Source organism: Sciurus vulgaris (genome assembly GCF_902686455.1).
Source record: "Sciurus vulgaris genome assembly, chromosome: 9".
Classification (NCBI taxonomy): domain Eukaryota; kingdom Metazoa; phylum Chordata; class Mammalia; order Rodentia; family Sciuridae; genus Sciurus; species Sciurus vulgaris.
Window position 1 is genome coordinate 100,021,698 of NC_136469.1, and position 16,263 is coordinate 100,037,960.

At 36.6% G+C, this 16,263-nt stretch overlaps 1 long non-coding RNA gene across 2 annotated transcripts; it reads right to left on the bottom strand.

Moving 5' to 3' along the window:
• Nucleotides 1-2,954: 2,954 nt before the first annotated feature.
• LOC306669594 lies at nucleotides 2,955-9,501 on the bottom strand. Of its 2 annotated transcripts, XR_013766163.1 has the most exons (4): nucleotides 9,385-9,501; nucleotides 6,364-6,410; nucleotides 4,332-4,459; nucleotides 2,955-3,351 (listed from the first exon to the last, which is right to left on the bottom strand). It is a non-coding gene; the product is annotated as an uncharacterized lncRNA (long non-coding RNA). The 2 variants fall into 2 exon arrangements; XR_013766164.1 differs by lacking the exon at nucleotides 2,955-3,351 and having other exon boundaries at nucleotides 3,902-4,459.
• Nucleotides 9,502-16,263: the final 6,762 nt, after the last annotated feature.

The window sequence follows — 16,263 nt, forward strand, 5'->3', positions numbered from 1 at the left end:
TTATTCTTTTCTATTTAAAGACTTTTTTTGTCCACATATTCACTTTACTTCCTAATTGCTCTGCAATCCACTTTATTTTCCAAGTTCTTAAAAGAATAGGCCTGATTTATTTTCTTCACTTGCCCACTTACCACTTATCTTTATAGCTGTGACTCTTGCCTTTAGCACTTCATAAAATGATTGCAATATGATAGTTGACTAGTCACCATTGACTTTTTAAGGTTTTTCCCCTTATGACTTCAGTCTGTGATTCCCCTACCTCCCACATATTCCCTCACCTTCCTGAATTTTACCCTATCTCTTTTCTCAGCCCCCAAGTGCTTTGCTTCTTAATATCTATCTTTGACCTTCTCTCATGCTACTCCATTTCTCTCTCAAGTGAACCTATTCAAGCTCATGACTTTCAATGGTTACATGTAAAACCTGATAATACTCTTGTTTGCATTTTTCCCTGTACTGATTCTTGAATTCCCAGAAGAAAATTATAACTGGTACTAGACGTCTACAACTGGTATACTTTTGTTTAAAAGATAGATCTCCACGAATCCAATCATTGGAAGTTTTCCAGAACTCTGGGTGGGTAAACAAGGTATATCTATGTTAGAGGATATGTCCAGGAAGCTAGGGAGAAGTCAGTGGCCCTAGCTCTGAATAGTCAAATAAAAAAGAGTGACAAATCCTGGAGAAAACAAAATAGGATGCTCTCAGTAAATACTAAGAATATCAAACTATACATGCAGCACTGAATTTGGAGGCAAAGTTAAGAATGAATAGCCAAGAAATTGTAAAAGGATTGCAGCTGGCCAAGGAGAAGAATACCCAAGAAAGTACTAGATTATTTCTTTATGGGTGCAAGCTTTTCCATGGCTTGTGGTTGATGCCAGCTGCCAAACTGTCCTAGAGTCGATCATGTTGACCTAAAAGTGAACTCAAATTTGGTCCCTGTTCCATCAGTTTCCAAAATCTTTACATAGAATCAGTCCAATTATGTAATCCATGTGTTCCATCGTCTCAGAAAATCCCAGACCGTTCCTCTTCATTCTATGCCATTGTCACGGCTTCGGTTCAGGCCAAATTCATTTGTCACAGAGATGATTCGAATAGCCTATTAGTTGGTCACTCTTCGTCTCACTGCCACTAATCTCTCTCAAGTCTAATAAATCTTTCGTGGTGCCTTTGGAGGGATCATCCTGTTACATGAACCTGACCAAGTCACTCCATTGCTTTAAAAGACCTGCTGAAAACCCTACTTTCCTTAGCCTGCCAAAGGAGGCTACTAACAAACTCATCCTGCCCACTGGGTAAGCCTAGCTCCCACAGCTTCTGACAATTGTGTTCCTGTTCTCTGATTATGACATTCTTTCGCACATCTGTATTCCCTACTGGCTCCGACTGTTGTGTTGGAAAATCTATGTTACCTATGGTGAAACAACAATAACTCTTCAACTTGTAAGTGAAATATCATGTCCTTTTTGAGGCTATATGTTCCACAGCATTGCAAGTGGCATGAAATTATATTATAGCAATTAAATAAGGAGTATATTGTTAGGATTCTATGATCTACTTCAGGTGAGGGGTTGCTTTTATTCACATTTACTTGTCCCATATTTACGTGTGTGCCTAGTGTCAATAGATGCTTGAAAGGTGTTTGCCATTTAACTAATTGGGTGGTTGGATGGATGAATTCATGAATGAGAGGCCACTGTAAGAATTACCATGTCACATATAAAGTCTAAGCTGGTTTGGGTATATTTTAGTATGGGAAAAGTAACAGTACTTTTCAAAGAGAAATTACATTTAATGACAGAGATTGAAAAAGATTGCTGGTCCCAAAGAGGAAGCCTTTCTCTCAGATACTAGGTTGGTTACAAGATCAATGATGGCTTTGCTCTTACTGTTGCTATTTAAAAATTGTTAAATGATATTTAAATATATGAAATTATTACTTCTCCCTGTAATTATAGCTTAGGAATTGATTTAATGTAGGCTCAGGGGATGAATTAGTATCTCACAACAGATTGTGATAAAGGAAGGAAATGAACCTCTCATCGATGGTCCCTCCTTCTCTGACTGTTCCTCTCAATAATTATTGATGCCTTTTCCTAGTGATCTCAGCACCACCCACTTCCCAAAGCAGTTTGCATTAAGTGTATTCAACCTCAGAAATTATCACCTGGCACAGTCTGGAAATGACAGGAAAGCTCTTATCCTACTATTTTGGTTTTCCTGTGCCACAAATTAGGTTGCAGCCCCTTGATTGACACTCCTCCTGTCCTGTATCTCAGTATCTCGTTGAGGCCTTGGGACCTCACCTACTTTTGCCAATTCCTTTTTACATTGGTTGAAAGGATGGATCTCTCAAATTCAATGATTTTACCTGTCCCGATTACTTTCGTATTACTTGCCACTCACAATCCATTTGCGTACTGAGCTCTCCTGCTATTTTGTTAAAATAGTTGCTCAAATCAAGCTAGTGTTTGCATCTGACCTTTGAACACTGTGTGTGATGCTGGATGTTCCTATGAAGTGCCAATTATAGAACCCAGATTTGTTCACCTACATAAGGCTCCATAGTTCTCAGTAAAGGGTTGGTGGATCTGTTGTTCCCCACAGGGCATTTGGTAACATCTGGAGATATTTTTTGTGGTCCAAATAGGAGGATCCTACTGGCATCTGTGGATTGAGGCCAGGAAAACCATGCTGTTAAGCATACTTAATGCACAGGTCAACTTCCACCACCACCCCACAATAAAGACACTTCTGGACCAAAATGTCAATAGTTCTGATGTTGAAAAACCTTGCATGTAGCATTTTATGCTACTTACACACCCATTGGTGCTTAGAGTACCAGGATGCTTCATGCCTGAGCTGACCCCAGCTGTAAAATCAGGGCAGAAAGCACATAAAGTCTGCCAATTTGGGGCGCTATAATTTAGTCATTTGGATTCTTTTTTGCCCAGTTTTCCCATCTTGATGAAATAGCAACTGACCATCCCTCTTCTACAGAGGGCCCTGGAGGTTTAATAAATCCATTTTAATGAGGCACTCTGCCATCCTCAGGTGAAAAATGCTCCACAAGTGTTATTCCCATCACAAGGGAGAGCAAGGATTGCTTTGCAGATTGGCACATGAAGTTCATTCCTGCAACGCACCTCCATCCCATAGCTCCAAAAAGTACAAAATTTGCTCATAAAAAATAGAAGCAGACTGACAACTTCAGCATTTTCTTTTCCTTCTGTCAGTAGAAGTGTAGTCACTGAAGAATCAGCTGTCAGACGGCTGCATCTTTAAATTATCCAGCGTGTCAGCCACCACTGTTATTGAATTTCGCTTGGTTCATAGTATCCCCTCCTGTACAAGGCAAGCAGTGGAGGCAGATTGCATTGATTACACAAAAAGGGGGATTAAAAAGTCCCTAATGTCCCCACCAAAAGTTTCAATCTAACAAACGTGGCATATGTATAGTAGTAAGAATTGAGAGGGCAAAGATTGAGGACTTTGTCTTAAAGTTAAAAAAAAAAAGAAACAGAAATAGAATTTTACTCATCTGATAGATTTAAATGTTGATCTGTCCCTGGGAAGCTGCCTGTACATGGAAGCTTGGATGGGTTATTTGCTTTTCCCTGCAAATGTATCTTTGACTTAATGACACTGTAAGAAATTAAATTTAAGGTTTTAGCCATTTAAAAATCTCAACTAGAAAACATTAATACAAGATTGACATAGTGTTTTCCCTTTCATACATTACTTACCTCCTCAAAAGAAAATATATGCACACACACACATATAATATGGATATATTCTAACATAAATGTAATTATGGTGAAATTTAGAGTCACAGAGTTTTAACTAACTTATTTTATTCAATTAAAATATTATATTCATTGTTTTCTTACTCATTATTTACTTATTTTAATTCATTGTCTATGGACTGCATTTTCCATGTATTGTATTGATAAATGACCTTCATAGATAGCACTATGTCCAAACCACTATCTTCATTTGTTAGTACTCTTTTTATAACCTTCTGACTCACTTCTGTTTTTAGTTTAAGGGATGAGTATGGCTGCATATTGGAAAGTAATTAAATAAACCCAACTTAAATAAAATTGGGTTGATTTTTCTTTCATAAAACTGAAAACTGGAATGTAGTGTCCAGATCTTATACTATGGTCTCTAGTTCCTGCTCAATTCTATCTCTCAGACATCCTTATATCAGGCCTTCTGCTCCTCAGGATGCCCTGCAGTTGTAATTTAGTCCTGGTATATGCATCCTTTAATCCTGTGTCTGGGGAAGCAGAAAAAGGGAAAACAGGAAAACGACAGCCTACAGAACCAGCTCCATCTATGGAGTTTTCTCCCAAAGTCCCATCCAGAGATTTCAGCTTATCTAGTATTGACATAACCACTCCAAGCTGCAAGGGAAGCTGAGAAATATTTTCTCCATGTGCAATGCAATCTGGAAAAAAAAAAAAAAGAAAGAAAGAAAAAAGTGAAACAGAACAAGATTTTATTAACTATGTAAGAAAGATAAAGAAAGGGAGAATGAGAATGCAGATTGGGTAAGCAATTGCCATTTGTGAGCAATTCTTATATTTTGCTTCTACTCTTGTCCTTATTTAGTCTGTATCCCATAAACAGAGAACTCTTTTACAATGCAAAATTGTATCTAGTGATTCCTTGATATAAAACCAATGCACTTAATAAAATTAATGTTCTTTCCATATACTATATGCCAATACGTAGCCTGATATAAATTCCTACTATTTCTCCCTTATTTATAGCAATAGCCATACTACTTTTAGTGTCAAACATCCCAAGTGCATTTCAACCCCTGAATCTATATACTCACTACTCCCTCTGTCTAGTTCTCTCTTTCAGAAGGATATTTTTTGTGTGTGGCCTAATAAAATATGTCATTCAGTAAATCTCAGAGAAGTCTTCAAATCACACAGCAGCATGTTGAATAGCTTGAACTCTGAATTTGAACTTTCTAGATTGAAATCCTGGTTTCCACCAGGAGACAGGCGGGTGACTTTATGCTGTACTTACCTCTTCTTTGTTTACATTTTCACATCTGTAAAATGTCTTTGTTATCTATTCCTCAGGGTTTTTGATAGCATCCAACCATTTTATATATGTGTAATTCACTAAAACATTATTTGGTAATTACAGTTACTTGAAAAGTATTGGCAAAAAATTTAATTGGACTCCACCACTCTTTTAAAAGCCATTATCTAAGCTTACAGTTTCCTTTGTAAAATAGATTACTATTAAAACTACCTGATTTATTTATGCAATTACTTATTAACTAACCTCTCAAGGAGAAAGTAGACTGAATTAAGGTTCTACTTAATATTCAGAGCCAAGACTAGTTCCTAGCGTAGATTAAGTGCTCAAAAATTTACCAAATGGATTCTAAGACAATATTTTTATTTATTTTCCTCATATTTCAAAGTCAGGTCATATCTGATAGATTGTTAATACATTATTAAAATATTTGCTGCTTGCTTGTTAACATTCTTTTTTTAATTCTGACCTGGATTCAGAGGTTAAGAACATGCCAGAAGTTTGAAAAAGAAAATTAAATCAACTTTAATTGGAAGCTGCCTGGATGAAAAATCAAGTATCAGCGACAAAATGAAATGTTTCTCCAGATCCACCCTACTCCCAGAAGTGAGTAATACACTCTATTTATCATAAATATTTGGAAATTGGAAGATTACACTTACATAAAATAATGAAATAAGCAACTTACCATAGATTCACATGTGCATAATATTTACATTGCTGAGGTAAAGCAATGTCAGTTGCCCACTAAACACAAAAATCTCAGTGACTTCAAATAACATGGATCATTTAATTATTTATTTATTTTTTGAAAGTAATGTGGCTTTTGCTATAAAAAAGGGAGAAATAGTAGGAATTTATATTGAAGATTGAGGAGGCATTTGTCCTCTTGTTGATAACTCCGAAAGTCAGGCAGCTATCCTGCAGCAATACATTCTCAACACATGGACTCCAAAATTAGCTTGCAATACAACATATGAAGGAAGTACGCCAGCTTTTAACTGCTGTGTTACCTCTTCTTCCAATCTTTGGTCCAGAATTGGCCATATAGTTCAACTGAACTGCAAGGGAGGATAAGAAATATAAGGGAATGCATGGAACACTAGGTAAATTTCCTACCTCAATATTATACACAGAAGAGGATCTATTTCTTATTATTAAACAAATCATGTAATTCATATTAGCTGTGAATGTAGAGGAATGTTTATTACAAAGCATTAACAGTGTTCATATAGAAGAGAATTTTAGATTGTGTCATCTCAACTGCTATTCTCTGAAAATAATACTATTCACCCATGGAAATCAGAGGAAAACTGCATCATCCACAAATACATTGGATACTGAATGAAGAAAAGAACAATTAATTTTTAGTTTCCCTGGAGAATGAATTACTATGACAATGAATATATGTTTAACAAAATTACATATTAAAGGGGAAAATACGTTGAATTTGAATTATTTTAATGATTAGCCAATAATGTTATGCAAGTAATTTCACCATTTGAGTTCTTTGTTTTTTTGTTTTAATAAAGTATATGAAAGAGATGTTTTTAACATTTTTTTGTTGTTGTTGTTCTGGGGATTGAACCCAGGGCCTTGTGCATGCAAGGCAAGCACTCTACCAACTGAGCTATATCCCGTTTTTAACTTTTCAGTACAAAACATCTATGATTCTATGACATGCTTTTTTCAACCTAAGTGCTGTATTCTCCAACTGTCATGCCCTAAAATTGTCATGCATTAATTGAAAACTGTTATTTATTTCCCAAAACTTAGGATAATTTCCAATATGGATGCAAAGTCAAATCAGGAATCACAATCAAAGGAAGTACTTCATACGCTTTATTAAAACAAACAAAGAACCCAAATGGTGAAACTACTTGCATAACATTATTGGATAATCATCAAAATAATTCATATTCAGTGTATTTTCCCCTTAAAATATAATTTTTGTTAAACATATATTCATTGTCATAGTAATTCATTCTCCAGGGAAGCTAAAAATTAATTGTTCTTTTCTTCGTTCAGTATCCAATGTATTTGTGGATGATGCAGTTTTCCTCTGAAAACTTAGATAAGCAATTTATATTTATAATGTCCCATCCCATCACAATCCAAAAAGAGTCTGAGTAAGAGTGATTGGTTTTGCATTTAAAAAAATAATTAATTACAAATTTAACCAAATAATTTTCAATATTCTTAGAATTTTATACTCAGGAAAAGAGCTAAATTTGGAAACTTTATTGTAAATTATACAGGTGCATATATTTATATTACTTTTTTTACATTTGATGTTAAATTCAAGAAATAAGATTCTCATTCTTCCAAAGTCAAAATCTTAAGACATATAATGTATACCTGCATTGTCTTGTTTTAAAGAGCAAAAAGTGACATTAGAACCAGAAAAAAATCATTTTGACTTTGTGGATATTTAACATATGCACCTGCTATTGTGCTCAACTGGCAGGTGGCTAACACTTTTTGCACTGAAAACCTTTTCCCTTAATGCCTGCGTGTGCTTTTGTGTCATTTCCTGCCCTGAGGAGATGAGCACACCTGCCTTTCAATCTGCCTAACTATGCTACATGATGAGCTTGCCATTTTGTGCATACCTTGTCTTAGAGCTGTAGTTTCACAAGGCCTCCCGAGTTGCCTTGTTTCCTAAACTGTTGCTAAAGCTATAATGTGGTTCCACAGAACATTCAAAGGAAAGGTAGAAGGGAGGTAGAACAGGAAGTCTAGCTGATCCTCACTGGGCAGCCACCCTTCGAAGGGTCACCACTTTCTAAGGACTGGTCCTCAGCTTTGCTAATCCTGATGAGCTTTGCTATCAAGTCAGGATGTGAGGAACCAAACACCAGAGGGTGATGAGTCCTTGACTGGATTTAATGAAGGTAAAACACTGGTGTCTCATCCAAACAGCACCGAATCAAACATCCGGGAAATGGAGTTTATAATTTAGACGTAGGAAGATGGAGGTTGAACTGGTATTAAAGGAAATTTTCAAAGGAGGTCTCAATTATCACAAAAATGTGAGGAAGTTAATATGTTCTTCAGTAGGAAAGAAAGAGATCCCTGTTTATTAGGGTTTGCTCGTGTTGGCACACTGTGTATGTTTGCAGTTTCACTTAATCTGCACTATAATCCCAAATGGGAGCTGCAGTTATTCTTATTTATAGGGATAAATTTGGGTCAGAAGGAAGCCTCACTGCTTGGAGGAGCAGACCCTGTTTGACATCCAGGCCAAGCTAGAGGCTTCCTATAATGTGATGCTCTCATCCTTAACTTCAGTGCATTTCTTTTCCTAAATGTGGAAGACCAAGTAAAAACTGATAAAAAAAAAAAAAAAATGTTTTTATTCTCCCTTTTCTAAGCTCAATATAAACCTCACTTCACTCTGGTTGACACTTTTATTCCCTCAGACATTTGTACAAACTACAAGTTTCTTATCTCCATTCTTATCCCGAGGCTTCTTGTTCATCTTGATTAGACTTGGGTATTTCCAATCCTCTAGAAACACTTTCAGAAAGTGAAATGATATTATTGTTACATAACTAGCCCTTGGTGAACCCCCGTTGCCTTCTAGCATTCATTATTTCCATTCAAGCAAACTGCATTTTTTTTTTTTAAAGGAAGCCCAGCTTGATGGTATGAAAACAACAACAACAAAAAAATGACTTATTTTTCTTTAGTCATAGCATTCCAACATATTCTATTGAATATGCACTCTCCACTGGGAGACAGACCCTTTAATGCCAACTTTAAGAAGTTTCTATAGCTTTCTGGACATTTACTATTAGCTCCACACTGCATTAGTCTAGCCCAGCATAGAATTCCACATGTTAATAGATGCAAAGCTTTCCTCTTTCCTGTTGTTGGTCATCATTGTGGAACTAGCAACATTCTTTGAAAATGAATATGTGTTCTTTTTTGGAGCTGTCCTTTCTTCTCTCCTCTAGGATGAAACTACTCTGATAATGAGAATAAAGAGCAAGGGGGTGAAAGTGATGAACTTCAGTGTATTAACTGGATCTGGCCGCCATTTTCTTGGTGGTTGCCATTGTTGCTTTTCTGACCAACACTGATGAATGATTTCTGCTTGCCAGGTGCAATTCTGTAATGAGGTACCTCAGTCTCAGACCACCCAGGCTGCAGGGATTTACACTGCACAGTCCCTGGATATTGGAGTTCAAGCTCATCCTCTTCCACTATGAGGATCTCAGGTTCCACCCTTAGTACCTTATGTACAGTCATCTCCCTTGTCTGTCTGCCCTCTTCCACTGGTTCCTACAAACATGGATGAAAGCCACTTACCTTCCAGAGTGTACACTTGACACAGAGGACATTCACACATCCTTAGTATGCCAGAGAGATGTGACGGTGCTTCACACCCACCCTACTCTTCCTTGCCCCTCTCTCCAATTCTCTTCCAGAAAGACAAAAGACAGTCAAATATCCATTGCATGAGTGCTTTTAAAAATTGAGGGAATTTGAACCAGTCTCTCTTATCGCAGTGCTGGTATGTGAATAATTTCACTAATGTGTCCTCATCACCTGATTTGGCAGAAAAATGCCCAAACCTTTCACCCTCATGGTGGGATGGCCTCCATCACTCACAGATCACTTCCCACCAGGCCAATGACTGATGACACACTTTATCTCTTGCTTCTCTGTACTTTTTAGATATTTTTGGCAGCAAGTGAAGTTGGAGGATAAGTGGTGAAAGGAAGACTGATTCCCATAGCACTTGGTAAGTGCTGGGAGGGGAAATAAAAGCCCCAATTGCTGGAGGTTATCTTTGGAATGGCATGCATTTAGCAACCTTTCTTCAGCTTTGGACTGACTTGAGTTGTGAAACCCTATGAAACAAAAAAACTCCATCGTATTTCCTATTACGTATGCATTTTTAAATGTATTATTTCAAAAAATGACTGAGTGCCTTCTATACTATGGCCCTTGAGTGAGCGCTAACATAGAAAACTGAGAAAATACTATTACCACCCTCACAGTCAGAGTCAGGCATGCTAGTTCATGCCCTGTCTTTGGCCACAATACCCATAGCTGCCCACTAGTTTTAACTTGAACTCTTTAGCGCCGTGATGATGTGTTTACTAAGCGTGATGGGAGCAGCTGGAGGAGTGGAAATGGTTCTCTGTGGGAGGCAGGAGGTTCAGGGAAGACTTCACAGATGAAGAATTGTTCCTCCTGCCTCTTACAGAACAGGTAGGAATTAGACAGTTAAAAAGATAAGAATGGGCATTCAAGATTGAAGGCATAGCATGTGAAAAAGCAAGAAGGCATAAAAGAAAAAGGAAAATACATGTAATCAAGCATGGCTCGAGCAGAGACTCCATAATAATAGGAGAAGGATAAGCAAGGCAATCATATTTAATGACTTTTATTCTTTTACTGTCCATAGCGATTCTGATTTTTGTCAGGCATAAGAATTTCTCAGTGTTCTTGCTCAAGTGTAAATGCAAATTTCCAACTCTACTAGAAATTTTCTAGTCCTATTATAAATTCTCAACCTGTGTTTGTGAAGTAAGGTCCAGTATTCTGGACTTTTAAAGGTATTCCGGAATCATCTAATAGGTAGCATATGGTAGTTCACTGAAATAGATTCTGGTAAGGCATTAAGACATGTAAGCAAGTGGGTAACACGCTCAGATTTGCATTTTAGACACAAACCTCTGGGATGAATGACTGGAGTAAGGTAAGACCAGAGACAGAAGACTAATTAGATAGCTCTTTTGGTGGTGCAAGCATGATTTGAGGGTGGCCCAGGTCCAGTAACAAGACAGACCAGTCAGGCAAAGCCTGAAGTACCAATTTAAAAGGGTGCTAAAATGATCACTTGGAGAGAACCAGGAATAGGATGCCAGCTATATTGAGTCTCTTATAGAATTTCTAACACAGTCAACTAAGTAGCAAAATGCATACTGATTATGCTCCAACTGAATTAAAGAAAATAAAACTTCTTTTTTTTTTAATGGCTACATATTAATTACACAGAATTAATGGGTTTATTGTGGAATATTCATACATGCATATAACATTATTTGATGAATTACACTCCCCCGTATCTTCCCTTGCATTCCTCTTGTCCCCTGACCCTTTTCCTCAACCCTAATAATCACCCTTCTACTTTCCTGAGATCCCCCTTTCCTCCCACTCTGTCTTCAGCAAATGAGATAAAACATGCCTTTGTCTTTCTGAGCCTGGCTTATTTCCCTTAACACAGTGTTCTCCAGTTCCATCCACTTTCCTGCAAATAATATAATTTCCTTCTTCTTTATGACTAAATGAAACTCCATTGTGTATACAAACCACATATTTTAATCCTTTCAACTGTCAATGGAATCCTGAGCTGATTCCATAACTTGGCTATTGTGAATTGCAAAGCATGTATGTCTAAAGTATATTGTCTTTGATTATTTTAAAAAATATAAAGGAGTGGTATAACTGCATCATATGGTAGTTCCTTTTCTGTTTGGTAAGGAATCTCCATAACTGATTTATATAGGGCTACACTAATTTATATTCCCATCAACAGTGTATAAGGCTTCCTTTTTCTGCAACTCATCAGAACCATTGTTAATTGTTTTCCTGATGATTGCCATTCTAACTGAAATAAGATGGAATCTCTGGGGAGTTTTGACTTGCATTTCCCTGATGGCTAAAGATGTAGAATATTTTTCATATAATTTTTGGCCGTTTTCACTTCTTCTTGTGGGAACAGTCTCTACAGTGCCCATTTATTGAGCTGGTTATTATTTTATTTTTGGTGTAGAGTTTTTTGAGTACTTTATATATTCTAGATATTTACTTTCTGTCAGAAGAGTAGCTGGCAAAGATTTCCTCCCAACAGAATTAGGAGTGGAGAAGTTTTGTTTCTGTTTGTGTGTTTGCTTGTTTTATTTCAAATGTTCAAACTGAAGGATGCAACTATAGGCCAAAACTATAACCCTGAAAACTTGAGCTAAAAATCAGTCAGCTTAAATTGCAAAACCAGAGTATAGAACACTGATTGAGAGATTTATTTTGCTATCTAAATTAATCCTTCTGGACACATCACAAAGAGATTTTGAGATTTAAGAAAATTCCTAAGGAATATAAAAGAGATATTGAAACCCATTTCTAAACAAATGAGGGGAAAACTTACTAACAAGGGGAAAAAAATAAAGCGGAGAAAAGGAATTTGATATTCACTCCATTTCAGTTACGCATTCATTTAATAAGTGAAGGTAACAACGAATAAAATAAGAGACTAAAATTATATTTAGTTGAGAACATATGTATCAGGAATAATATTGTGAGGTTTTACTCATGATGTATTTGAGATCCTGTGTTTTTTTTTTTTTTTTTTTTACATTGACTTGGGGTTTTGTAGTTGTTTGTTTGTTTGTTTTATTGTCCTGCAAGGGACTAGGATTTCTTTGGCATGGAAAGTGTTAATGAAGAAACTGGAAGGCAAAGGAAGATGAGAAACACACACACACACACACACACACACACACACGAACATTCACAGAAAGAGAAAGAGAGAATATGAGGTATTTGTAGATTCTGAATTTAAGGGCTATTTCCTCAGGGAGTTGATAAGACACTGAGAAATGATTGAGCAGTGTTTCCAGTTCTACTAAACTACAGGCAGTTTGCAAAAGATTTTTACTGCTCTAGCATGGCTTAGAAATACCTGAAGGGGTCATTAACAGAGCCATTGCTCCTTTCCTGTTACCTGTATGTTTCCTTCTTAATTCCTCGTAGGTTCTGAAATTCTTATTTGTGTGGTTAAGTCCTCAGGAAGAACCAACATTGTGTTTCCTGTGAGTCTAAAGTTGGAAATGCAGTTTGAGTTTTAGAAAATGGAAGAAAGTTTCAGTTTGTAGAATGAGATTTACATATAGTACTTGAGAGCAGCTCGATTCATCAGCTGTTGAATGTAACAGAGATGTGCCTATAGTGCCAGCAAGGAGACAGCTGAAAAAGAAAGAGAAGAGCCTGCAGAGAAAGGTTTTCTTTTTTTTTTTTTTTCCTTTGTTGCTTTTAGATATACATGACATTAGAATGTATTTTGACTTTTCATACATACATGGAGTGCAACCTATTCCAATTAGGATCCCATACTTGTGTTTTCACATGATGAGGTGTTACACTGGTCATGTATTCATATATGAACATATTGAAAGTGATGTCCAACTCTTTCTACTGTTGTTTCTATTCCCCTCCCCCCATCCCTTCTCTCCATTCCTCTTTGTCTAATCCAATGAACTTCTATACTTCCACTCCCTACCCTCTGTTATTATGTTCAGAGAGAACATTTGGTCTTTAGTTTTTTGGAACTGGCTTATTTCACTTAGCAAGATATTCTCCAGTTCCATCCATTTACCAGCAAATACCATAATTTCATTCTTCTTTATGGCTGAGTAACATTCCATTGTGTATATATGTCATATGTTCTTTACCTATTCATCTGTTGAAAGGCACCTAGGTTGGTTTCACAGCTTAGCTCTTGTGAATTGAGCTGCTGTAAATATTGATGTGGCTATGTCACTGTAGTATGCTGATTTTAAGTCCTTTGGATATATGCTGAGGAGTGGGATGACTAGGTCAAATCTCAAGCCACAGGAAAGCTTTCAAGGGAGCACCTGGCCTGGGAGTGATTATTCCAGGACAGCAACCAGCAATTAGTAAAGTGTAAGGGTCCCTAGAGTAGAACATTGGATAGTAGATGGCACCTGTCACAAGGATAGAAGGCATAACTAATAACAGGAAAGCTAAGACCAGCAGGCATTGTCTCAGGAATTGAAAGGGTCTAGTCCGATTTCAGTCTACCTTCCTACTCAATTTGGAGAACCACAGTTCTGGTTAATTCTTCTCTTCTATGACTGAGCTCCAGCAAGAGGCGTGTCAGAGAGGCTCCATGCGTGGAGGACTGAGTTTGAGGGAAACTGATGCTGTACCTCCCAGTGAGGAGCCTACCCAACGCTTCCAGACGTCCAAAGCTTGCCAGTTACTTCTTGGACAAAAGAGCCATGTCGTATCTTTTTTGAGAACTCTGAGAAATAAATCTAAATAAGAAATCTTTTTAACTGTACAATGATCTACCGAAAGATAATGTGACTGGGATAATATTCTAAGATGCTAATCTGTGGACACTTTTATGTTTTCCATTTGTCTTATTAATACTCAGTTGGAAACAATAACTGAGAACCTAGTATATGCCATCCCTCTGTCTTCACCAGGGCACAAACCTGGGATGTGCAGAAACACCTGCAAGGTCCAAAGACTTTCATCAGTCTGGAAAAAGAAAAAAGTGCTTGAACACAAAAGTTAAACTTAACACTTGAAAATGTAAGACAGTCAGTCTCACATTTGAGACTGTGAAGTAATGTCTACTCACCTTGGTGTGTTTAAGTCATTACTTTGGAAGCAAAGAATATCTCTCTAGTAAATACACATTTCATCTTTTCCTATCTACTCAATTAAATAAATGCTCAATAAATATTTAAAGGTTATCAGATTAAAGGTATTCCACATCATTTGGCTGTATATCTGATGGTTGTATATCCCAGATATATACCCAGGTCTGATATGAGATACTTGGCAGAAAAATCAGCTTCCACCCTTTGATGTCTGGCCTATTGCTTCCTTTCAACAGTTAATTTGTTCCTTTGCCTCTTGGTCTTATGTTAAAATGAATTGTGCCCATGAAGCTCTTTGAAAATAAGAAATGTGACATTGGCACATGCTTAGACTTTCATGTGCAGTTCACATGAAATGCACTAAAGAAATATTTGCTGTATGATTGGATGAGATGAAATTTGAAGGTGCTATATAATATAAAGTGCTGTTTTGTTCCAAGCTGCAAAATTGCAAACATACCAGAACTAAGAAATAATCTGCCTCCTTTGATTGAACAGTGAAAGAACAAATACGGGTTTAGGCATGTAATTTCAGACTTATACTCTATCTGTGACCTTGGCTATAACTTTGAGTAACAGGCTTAACCATAGTTTCAGTCTATTTCTGTGTTCTTCAGTTTTCTGAACCACCCAATCATAGTAACAAAGGTAATTTGTACTGACCTCATATGATAATAGCGAAAAATAAATAAACAAAGCTAAGGTTAAGCTCTTTATGACTGAAACATTATGTGCCTTCCTGAATGTTTGTGGAAGTAGTCAGGCTGACCTGTCAACAGCCAATGAATTATTCAGATTCACTGTCATTCTAGAACCTCTAGATACCAGTAAGATTCCTTTGACATTGATACAAGCAGAGCAGATAATGATTTGTATTCATGAAATAATTTCAGATAATATTTATCATGTTCCAATTATAAAAAAGCTCTACCATGAAACAAACCAAAAGCATTAGTAATGATAAAACTGCAATGTATTTTCAATAGCTTAATTAGAATGGGAGTTGTGGCAGAAAATAATTGGACAGCAGACTGAATGCTAAAAACATAAGCTTCCAGTTTCTGGCTAGGTTTCTAATAGTTACTGCATCTGGCTATTTGTAATGAGGTTTACAAATCTGGTTGAAATATGTCCATTTAGATAAAACATTTAACCTGGTTCCTAAATTCAGAACCTCATTTATGGACAGAGGCACATACAGAAACAGAACTACTCAGGAAGAAATTTAATTTTCAAGTATGATAAAGATTTTTTTTAAAGATACTTCTTTTACTACAACTCTTTGCCTCCACACCAAACATTCAATATAAGAAATTTCTCAAAAATGAAAAATATTATGATTATCTTAAAAAAAAAAAAAAAACAGCAGGGAATTCTTCTGAGCTTAAGGATGATGGTGATGTCATTAGCCCTGCTCTGCTGAAAGGATGATCAAAGGTGGGAACGAGAGACAACACAACCTTACGTTAGGCCAGGTCTCAAAGAGATTCCATCCAAACGCAAAATCTCCAAAGTGGAAAATTGAAATGCCACAACCTGCATATTACTCTCTTTACTTTTCCTGCAAAGGAATTAAAATATCACAACATCATCAAGGAGCCTTTATTATTACTGATATATGATAATGTGCATGTATTTATGTAAGTATATTAAACCATGCTTTTCTTTTCCTAACAGACTAGAAAGACTGAATATTCCTGAGCACACTTAGCTATAATTTGTGAGTTTGAATCCATGTGAGACCAATTCACCACATGAGTCCCTTGCT